This window comes from Corvus hawaiiensis, chromosome 5 (genome assembly GCF_020740725.1).
Source record: "Corvus hawaiiensis isolate bCorHaw1 chromosome 5, bCorHaw1.pri.cur, whole genome shotgun sequence".
In the NCBI taxonomy this organism is placed as follows: domain Eukaryota; kingdom Metazoa; phylum Chordata; class Aves; order Passeriformes; family Corvidae; genus Corvus; species Corvus hawaiiensis.
Genome location: NC_063217.1, coordinates 9111712 through 9121444, shown reverse-complemented (window position 1 = coordinate 9121444; position 9733 = coordinate 9111712). Strand labels below are relative to the sequence as shown.

Below are 9733 nucleotides of genomic sequence, written 5' to 3'. Positions count from 1 at the left end.
CCTAAAATCTCTTGAATTTTCTAGTTTGTAACACAAAAGCCTTTGGGAAGACCAGATATAGCCTGATTGGTTAGATTTTAAAGATATGTTGGACCTTAATAATTTCTGCTGCCTTTACTTAAGATCCCTGAGGCAATAATAACGGAAGCTGTAAAAATATGTCCCTTATTCATCATGGCTTTACGTCAGAAGTTTACTGCTCTAATCATTAACTAGCCTGCTGCGTTATCTATGAAAATTGCTTGGTAATATTTATGAAATGTGACCTTTGTTAATTCAATGTTACAAAGTCTTGGATTCGTTCTGTTTGCAAGTGGAACAGATTTCCAAATCACTCTGCAATTAGTACAGTTTGATCTAACCAGCCTATCTCTGCATGGGGTAGCCTTCTACTGAAACAGCAGGATCGCTGTCAGAAATGAAATGTGTTTTCCATACGGCTGAAAGTACGGCTGTGACACCTGCTTGCACTACATCATCTTTGGCAAAGGTAAGTGCTGAATGAATATTCACAATAAGGGAAAACAGTAACCAGACTTAGAAAGATTTTTGTTGTGAGAAATACCTCAATTAACAAAAATTAAAATGTATGTGGCCAAAAATGATTGCTATGTGTAATAGTGTAAAGAAAGGAAAACGGGACGTTAGGCTGAAATGGGAATGATTACCCATTCTGCATTGGATACAGATAAAGGAACTGCAAGAAATAACAGGAAGATTCAGGAGCCCTGTGGAGTCAAGATGCTTTGCTGCGTGGTTCTCTAATCCACTCCCAAGGCCACCATTATGCACGGACAGTGAGTCCTTCCCCACCTAAAAAGTCCATGTTCCTGATCCACCCAATGCTACCATGAATTGCCGATTCTCACAGTCATACAGGACCACCTGCAATGACTCAGCCTATGGGGTGTTCTGGAGGAACCTTCACCAAAGCAACAAATGTGCCGGACAAGCATCACGCAGTGAAGCCATGTGGCACCATTCAGTAGCAGATCACTAGGGATGTGTAATATCTGCAGCATTAATATCATAGTTTTCAATTTCCCGAGCTCCACATGGTCAGTGTTCGTTTTCAATTCAGGGTAACCAGTGCTCACTCCAAGTGGGACTGCCTCATGTGACACACCACACTGGGAACAAACTGAGCATCTCCCTGTCCCTGCATTCATCCCCTGAGCTTGTCCACTAGTGATGTACAAAATTAGGGTTTGGTCTGATGAGCCAGGTTAAGCTCTGATGAAATCTCTATGCAGATGTGTAAAATACACCAGTCTGGCCCTGTGTTTTATTTTCCTCTAGTGTGACAACTGACTGCTTTCCTTTGCAGGAAACAAACATCCTTTTGGTTAAAGCAGGGGCTGGAGAGCCACAGAGACACCAGTCTCATGTTCTGCTCCCAGTGTGGAAACAGAAAAGGGAGGCTGGGGCAGATTTGGGATAGGGTAGGCAGCAGGTCCTCACCTAGGACAAGGTAGTGCTACTGCCCTGCAGACACCATGGCTCTACAAGGCCAAGGGTCCTTCTCAGGAGAAAGGTACTCAGGTCCTCACAACAGTCCTGCCCTTCAAACTGGTGTTTTAACACATCTTTTCCTATATATGAACTGGTAACCATATTAGCCTACTGGACCTGAGTAGTTTGATGTCAAAGCAGCAGCACAGGATGCAGAAAGCCCTGCCCATGCCCTGATCCAGTCAGACCTCCAAGCCTGCAAGCTGCCTGTAAGCCTGGCCAGCAGTGCCTGATGAACCTGCCCTCTCCCTGTGCCCTTGACAGTGTGCCGGAGAACTGAAGAGCTGCTAAGGAGACAAATGTGAGTTGTTCCCTGTGAACGATTTGCGTTTCTTGGCATCTGGCTGACAATTGTGGCACTCATTTCCAGAACTCACCAGAATCAGGGAATCCTTCCTCCACATCACTCTGCTGTTTCCCAAGGAGAAACAAAAAAACCCAGACATTTGAACAAGGAAATAGCAAGTGAGAAGCTAGAGACCTGTACATGCTGTTAGGATATGGGAATTGAGGGAAAAGAGGCTCTGTATGTACTGGTACCATGAGCTGCAGCATTGCCTGCTAGCAGCAGTGGGGTCTGACAGTGGGCTCTGCACTCACCACCAGCCCACCTACCCTGCAGGTTCAGTTCTTTGGATGTCCTTCCCATTTCCCAAAATTGTTACCAAATGCATGAAAATTTGGAAAGGGTTAAATCGTGCTCCAAACCAACTAGCAAGGAGGAGAAGATTTGAGACTGAACATGTGAAACCAGGGAGAAGGGGAACAAGCAGCTGCACTGATGGGATGAGCTCAGCCTCTCCAGGTGTCCCAGGAACACAAACATGTGACAGCCACGGTGAAGGCAATGGGACAGGCAGTGACTGTGGCACTCGGAAATGGGGGAGCAACAGTACAGGCATAGCTGCTCTCTGGCTTCTTGCTGGGGCTCCATTGCATGCACTCATTGCAGTTGCATGTGCCCACACTGGTGCAGAATGGACGAAGTCTTGGTTATCCCATAGCTCTGAGGCAGGCACAGATCCAGGGAAAGAGGGAGGCTGGGAGAGAAGAAGTGGTCTGGCCAAAAACATGTCTAGAAATCCCCAGGGTCCCACTGGAGAGCAGTGCTAGAGCCAGGTTCCTCCCCACTGAGCTGAGCAAGTTCCTCTCTGCAGCAATCAGCACAATATTTTCTTTTCCCAGAATCATGGATTGCTCCACCAGACAAAAGATTTTGCTCCTGCTGGGTCCTTCCTCAAAGATGGGGCTCTCTCTACCATCCACTGCTGTTCTCGTTCAGCAAAAACACGTGACTGTGCTGTGAGCCCACCCCACATATTTGTAATGTCTATGACATCCCAGTGTGAAATCCCCATTTGGTTTCAGGTCTTCTCTTTGCCTGTTTTTTCCAACCACTTCAGCATTTTTGAGCTTCTGAAAGTTTAGGAGTTTCTACTTTTTTGCATAATTAGGAAATTGAAAGCTGTGGTTTATCTACTTGTTTCCTGTGAAACACAAAGGGCTGAGAGATTGGGGGAGTGTGTGGGTTGGGGTGGGGATTGTAGATAAGGCTCCTAGAGAGTACAAGGGTGAGTGTGCTGTATGAGGAGAGATTTTCTGTTGGGTCCACTGGCATAAAGTGAGGACTGCAGCCACATTTGTCTGTGGATGTGGACTTCTTGTCTGTGAAAATGACTTCTGGGAAGTACCCCTCCCTTCCAAGGCAATCCACTGCAGTTTGTTGTCACTGTAGCTCTCAGGCTGCAGTGCAATTGCCATGGACATCCTCCTTCCTTGCCAAGGGGCACTGCAGTGCTGGCCAAGCACCCTTTCCTCCTCACCAACATTAGTGACATTTTTTGCTGTGTAAATTCTTTCCCACTTTGCAACATTCACCACAGAAGGGTTTTGTTCACTAGGATGTGCTTTCAAAAGCTTGACAAGGAAGGGGCACAGTGTGTGAGGGATGGTCTGTCCATGAAGGTACGGGCAGCACTGATGGGGAGTTTGGTGCTCCCCATCCAAGCTGCGCTTTCCCATCCAGCCTCAGCCCTGATGTGGGCTGGGACTGCTGGGCTGGGGGAGTAGCTCAGGGAGAGCAGGAGGAAGGCATGTTGTGATTCAGCAGTGCTCATTTTCACAACCAGCTTTCCATCTTCCAGAACAAGGCAAAGTTCCCATATGAAAATGTTTTCAGTGAAATATGTCATAAAAAGCAATAATAGATATTGTAAGATATAAACAGTAGCTCTTTTCCTCTAGCAAAAAAAAAAAAAAAAAGGCAATTACAGCCTTTGCATGTTGTGTAGCTGTTTACTAACATGTAGCATAACTCTAAGGATCAAAAGTGGGGGAAATAAGGTGGATTAAAGGAAATGTGTTGTTTCCGGTTTTTTTTTAACTGAAAGTGTTCTCCATAAAACTATTATGCTGAGAGGATGACTAATGTAACCAGTGTGTGTTTTGAAGCGTGTCATGAACACTTTTTATGCTTTCTGAACACACAAAGAGAAACCCCAGGAGAGAATTAATTTACAAATCTGATTAAGCATAGTGCCTAAGTGGCAAAAAGCATCATACAATAAATAGTAGACTCCACAGGTAAGCAAAGCTTTAAAAAATAAAACAAACATACTCTACAAAGAGCCCAGATGTGTGCATTTTGGATAGTTTAATGTGATTGATTAGATGTCAAAGGTAGAAACAATGAAAACAGAGGTCACACTGAGGTGATAGTACTGACCTCTTTTTCATTAAGCCATCATACTGCCTATCTAGTGTAAAGCATGTATCTGAATTTGGGAAACAAAGGCAAGGATGTAAACAGAAGAATGAGACCTAAGATTAGGATTTTCTGCCTGATGTCAAAAAAGACTTATAGTTACCTTTTGTGTGGTTGTGTCAGCCTTTGCTCATGCATAGCCATAGAGTGGCTTGTGTCAGTGTTTCAGAACTGAGCAGTACTATTGTTACCTCTCTTTAGGGACTTTCTGAGTTCACAGGAATTTGGATGTTAATTTCAATACCTTGTAGCTGTAGATCAGGGGCATCTGTAAACTTCAGACAGATGGCTATTAGAAGTTAAAGCTTTAAGTCTCACCAGTGCAATTCTGAATATTATACCTATCTTTCAATATAGAAGAATATACTACTAGTGATCTTCTCACCCCCTGGGATAACTGCCAATATACTTAACACTTTTAAACAACCCTCAGCATTTAATTCAAAAACAGAGAGGTGACAGAGTGACTTGGTATGAGTTAGACTTTCCCACGTGAGGGAGTGAGTGCTGAAATGCCCTGTCCCAATACTGCTGTGTCAGTTGTCTGGTACAGCTCCTACCTTCCACCATCCTTGGCACATCTTAAAGAGAGAAAAAAGTAAAAAGCCATCCTCGTGTTACCCTGGTCTCAGTGAACAGCAGGATGAAAGTCCTGAACTGGATGCAAGATATCCAAGTTACTACAGATACCTCATTTCTCTAGTAATGAGATCTAGGGATTTTTCTGTGTTTCTATTTCCCTCTGCATAGGGAAGGTTTATTCATGACAACTTTCTCATACCTTTGTCTGTTTTCTCTGTGTTGACTGTAAGGTCTTCACATTAAGCAAAGCTCTCTCGCTGTGTGTAGATCATCTAGAGTAGTCTCCTGTAGATACCAAGAGACCAGCAACAATGAAGAAGAAGTGAAGAGCTGCCAGTGTCCTGAGAAGGTAGAAAAAGGAGAATCCATTAAGTAATGCCCTGAAACAACTTCTCTGTGGGCTGACATAAGACACACATTCACTTACACAATGCAGACACTGTCAGTGAAGCAGGAAGTCGTGTCCCTGGTATTGAGACTCTGTGCTGTAACTGCAGGGAGTCCAACACCTTGGACGGGGCTCAGGCAGAGAATCTGTGTCACACAAAAGGAGAGGAATGGAAACAGCGTGAAACCATCGGCAACAAAGGAAGGAGAACAAAAACAGGACAGAAGGGATCAGAGACAGAGCCAAGTATGAGGCAAAAAAACAGACCTGTGGAAAGCTGGAAAGAAAACAAATAAACCAAGTAAGTTGAATTCTACATCCTGCCCTCCAGTTTCTTCCATCTTACTAGTACCTTGTTACTGAATTTTTCTCCCAATGCTAAAATCAACACAAAGGATGTGGCACCTTACATGACACTTGAAGGGTAAACATCTACCTGAGGATGAATCATAGAATATCCTGAGTTAGAAGGGGCCCACAAGGATCATCCAAGTCCATCTCCTGGACCTGCACAGGACACCCCAAGAATCACACCATGGGCCTGAGAGCATTGTCCAAATGCTTGTTGAACTCTATCAGGCTTGGTGCTGTGACCACTTCCTGGGGAGCCTGTTCCAGTGCCCAACCTCCCTCTGGGGGAAGAACCTTTGTCTAATATCCAACCTAAACCTTCCCTGACACAACTTCAGGCCATTCCCTCGGGTCCTGTCACTGTCACCACAGAGAAGGGATCAGTGTCTGCCCCTCCTCCTCCCCTCATGAGGAAGTTATAACTACAACAAGGTCTCCCCTCCTCCAGGCTGAACAGACCAGGTGCCCTCAGCTGCTCCTCACACGGCTTCCCTCAAGGGCCTTCACCATCTTTGGTGCCCTCGCTTGGGCACTCTCTTGTAGCTTTATATCCTGCTTACATTGTGGCACCTAAAACTGGTCCCTGGACTTGAGGTGAAGATGCCCCAGTGCAGGGCAGAGCAGGACAATCCCTCCCTTGCCTGGCTGGCAATGCTGTGCCTGATGCTCTCCAGGACAGAGATGTCCCTCCTGGCTGCCAGGGCACTGCTGGCTCATATGAATGTTTGCCTTTTGCATATATCACATTTTGCAGACACAGTGCTGTATGGGTCCCATAAGGCTGGATCATACACTACATGCTACAGCATCTTAGATTTTGGTCCACAAACACACAGTGCAGTTTAAGTGGCTTCTTTCTTTGCATGCAAGGTTGCTTTCAGCAAGTTGTGCCTTTTGTGGAGGCCATTCCTTTTTCCCTCCATGAAGCCAAAGAAGTTTTTTGGGATTGCTGAGCAAAGATCTTCCCTTTCCTGAGACTCAGTGCCTCATGCAATGCCCCAAACCCAACGCTCAGCTTGAAGGTTTAGTTGGGAATTATTACAGGGAAGCTGCACATAGGATCAGTTGGCCAGACCTATGCAACCTTCCACCTGTGATTCCTGAAGCAAGTAATCTCTAGGTCGGTCCTATCCACACAGCTACAGCTGGAGTCTGACAACATTTAGATACTCATTACCATGATTGATTTCCCATTATCCAATTAATTGCAGATTTCACATTTTCATGTTTCCTGCTTTGCCATGTGTCAAAACCAGCAAATGGCCTGTCACCACAAAGTGATGGCAATGAATTTGTCTGTGTCCTGTACCTTGCATTTTTCCCCACATTGTGGCAAAACTCCAACCAGGCACTGGCAACCATGGCCCAGGAAGTCTCTGGGTGCTCCCCTGCCTGAGGCTGGAGCCAAGCTGGAGGTGCCAAAGGCTCCCCAGGTATCCGAGCCCTGTGTGTCACTGTCCTCCCCAACAGAATATTTTGGTGATATTCGGCCTCCTTGTTGCAATTTAAATGCAGTGCTTCTTCCTCTCTTGGATGCTGAAAGCTGATAATTTCCTGCTTGCAGTAGCTTTTTTTTGTTGCATAAGGAAGGGAGCTTGTTACAGTCATTCCACTTGACTCTTCACTCGATTTCCGTAGTTATACCAATAAAAGAGAGGGAAATTGTCCTTGTTTTAGGTGGAATAGGCGACTGTAAAACAGCGTGAAATCAAGCCCATAATTTTTTATTCTAAACCATACGTTACAGACACAGTTCCTACAAAGTGCTCATCTAACATTCAGTTTCATTTCTCCATAGGAGTAATTAGCTGGCAATGAGAAAAATCATTTAATTAGGCCCACAACTGATTAGAGGCTGGTGCATAGCCTATTGAAATAAAGGAGAAGATACAAATTGATTTCAACATGTTTTGGGTCAGCCCCAATCTTCCAAAGCAAATAGAGAGATAAGACAGCATCTGCTGAGTATTCACCTGCCAAGTCTTTGTGCTGATCTCTAATTTTAGGTCCTGCAGGCAAGTGTCCAGGTTATTTACCACCTGGGCTGTTTTGATCTCCTCTCAAACGTGTGTATCGATGGACAAGCTCTCTTATGTCTACCATGACAATACTGGCCCAACTCTACCAGCAGCATGAGGCTCAGGATCAATATGGATTCCTCCATCATTCAGCTGAACAGCATTTTATTTGCCTAATTATTAATATCTATTAAGTGCCTAAACTGGAAAATCTTGACTAAGCAGTCTAAAATGCGTGAGTTGGACACGCTATAGAAATGCAGAGTATTATCATTACTGTACAATATGGAATGTGCCTGCAATCTTCCCATCACAGATTCACTTGGTTCCATCACAGCTGATACAAATGATAGAATCCTATGGCTGGCAGCAGATTTGCATCAGCCACATTAGGTATTATTTTTTCCCTACTGGGAACAGAACTCAACAATTTGCATACATAATTGCTGCAGGCCTATTAATACGTTACAGATATCTGTCCTCTGATAAAACCTGTTCTCCCATATAGGTATGCACGCACTTGGTTCCTGGAGAATGGGTTTATGGAAAGACATCACAGGCACAGATCTAATTTCCTTCTCATTTCATCAGCCGATTCACCCAGATTAAAACTCAGTACATTTTGCATGTCCAAACACCCAGGTGAGAAATCTCCATGCTTAAATTTGTAAATCTAACTTTTTCTTTCTTGGTTCCTCCTCTGTAATGAATTTTGTATAAATTAATGGCTGCTAACTACTTTGTTGGTCTCCATAGGATGCATGAACTCATTCTTCTGTATCTGGATGGATTTTCACACCAATGACAAATACAAATTAATTGGAGCTTCTTCCTATAAACTCATAAGACATGACTGACCGATACACAGGACGCAGGTACTTTGGGTAAGAAAATGTTATTTTTTACATTCAGAGGATAGATGTAATTAAGATTGTGTTACCACTGCCTGATTTTATTATAAAGCTCACAGTTGCCTCTCTCCTTAAGTGGACATTCTGTTTGCTAAAGGTAAGCTGGTTTCAGCTCCATTTGGTAGCACATATGCACAACCTTGCTCTGTTTCTCTGTCTGTCCTGGACTGCAGCAGGGTGCTAAGCATCAAGGCAGCTTAGAAGATGATCACAGAGAGGTACAATATTCTTTTACTTCTATACGATGTGTTTGTGTCAAAGTTACCCAGCAAGAAAGCCTGATTCTATCAGCTAAAGGAGAAATGTTTAATTTACCAGGTCATTCAAGCAGTGACCTCAGGCAGATGCCCATGCTCCTCAAAAGCACTCTAACAAAGTGGGTCTGAGCCATGATTTCTTCAAAGCCTCTTTGCACTGCACTAGTCTATATATTTTGTGGAAGCTTAATGCAATACAAGTGTACACAAGGCCCCTTGTGGAAGATTAATGCAATACAAGGCCTTTTTCCTACACCAAGGGAATGTAATAAGGCCAAGACACATCTGAGATTCAGATCTGAAATAACATAACAAATCCTTACTCTGCAGTGTATCATAATGCCAAACATGCCAGACTGGGCACTGGGATGCCCAGCCATCCTCCCAACCTGCCTTTGCTGAGTGGTACTGGTCAGCTGTTTTTCCCATGTCTCATTTCTTTTTTGTCTTTTAAAATGAAATCAGCGATACCACTGCCTTCTGTAAAGCACTTTCAGTGTGGCAGCGTCAGTGGGGATTTTTGGGATGACGCTGTTTAAAATTGCCAGGCACGGTTTAGGCAGAGCAGGATGATGGAGTAAATCAGTGTCTCAAGCTTTTCAATCTATGCTTCACTTCAATCAGTTAAGAATAATTTCATGCCTGATCACAGCAATGGCTGCAGGGCCTGGCATCAGGGCACTGCACGTCTCGCTGGTCGGGGAGTGCTGGCGGAGAGGGGCATGTGAGGTCCCTGCAGCCAAACTCTCAAAGACGCTAAGATACAAATGTTGTCTTTCATAATAACAGCAATTAACAAGAAAAGAACGTTACAAGGGACTGGCATTCAGTTTGAAGTACTTTTTCTTTTTAGATTTGGCTTTCAAGCATGTGTGTACCATAGCATTACATAAGCCTGTGCTAAATCCCAAACAAAATCAGGAAAAATTCAATTGCTTTGGGGAAGCCAG

The 9733-nt window shown here is 44.2% G+C and overlaps 1 long non-coding RNA gene across 1 annotated transcript; it reads left to right on the top strand.

The window, feature by feature from the left end:
• The first annotated feature begins 261 nt into the window (after window positions 1–261).
• Window positions 262–8862, top strand: LOC125326480. Its single transcript, XR_007203832.1, has 4 exons — window positions 262–490; window positions 5356–5547; window positions 8124–8257; window positions 8372–8862. It is a non-coding gene; the product is annotated as an uncharacterized LOC125326480 (long non-coding RNA).
• The last annotated feature ends 871 nt before the right edge of the window (window positions 8863–9733 follow it).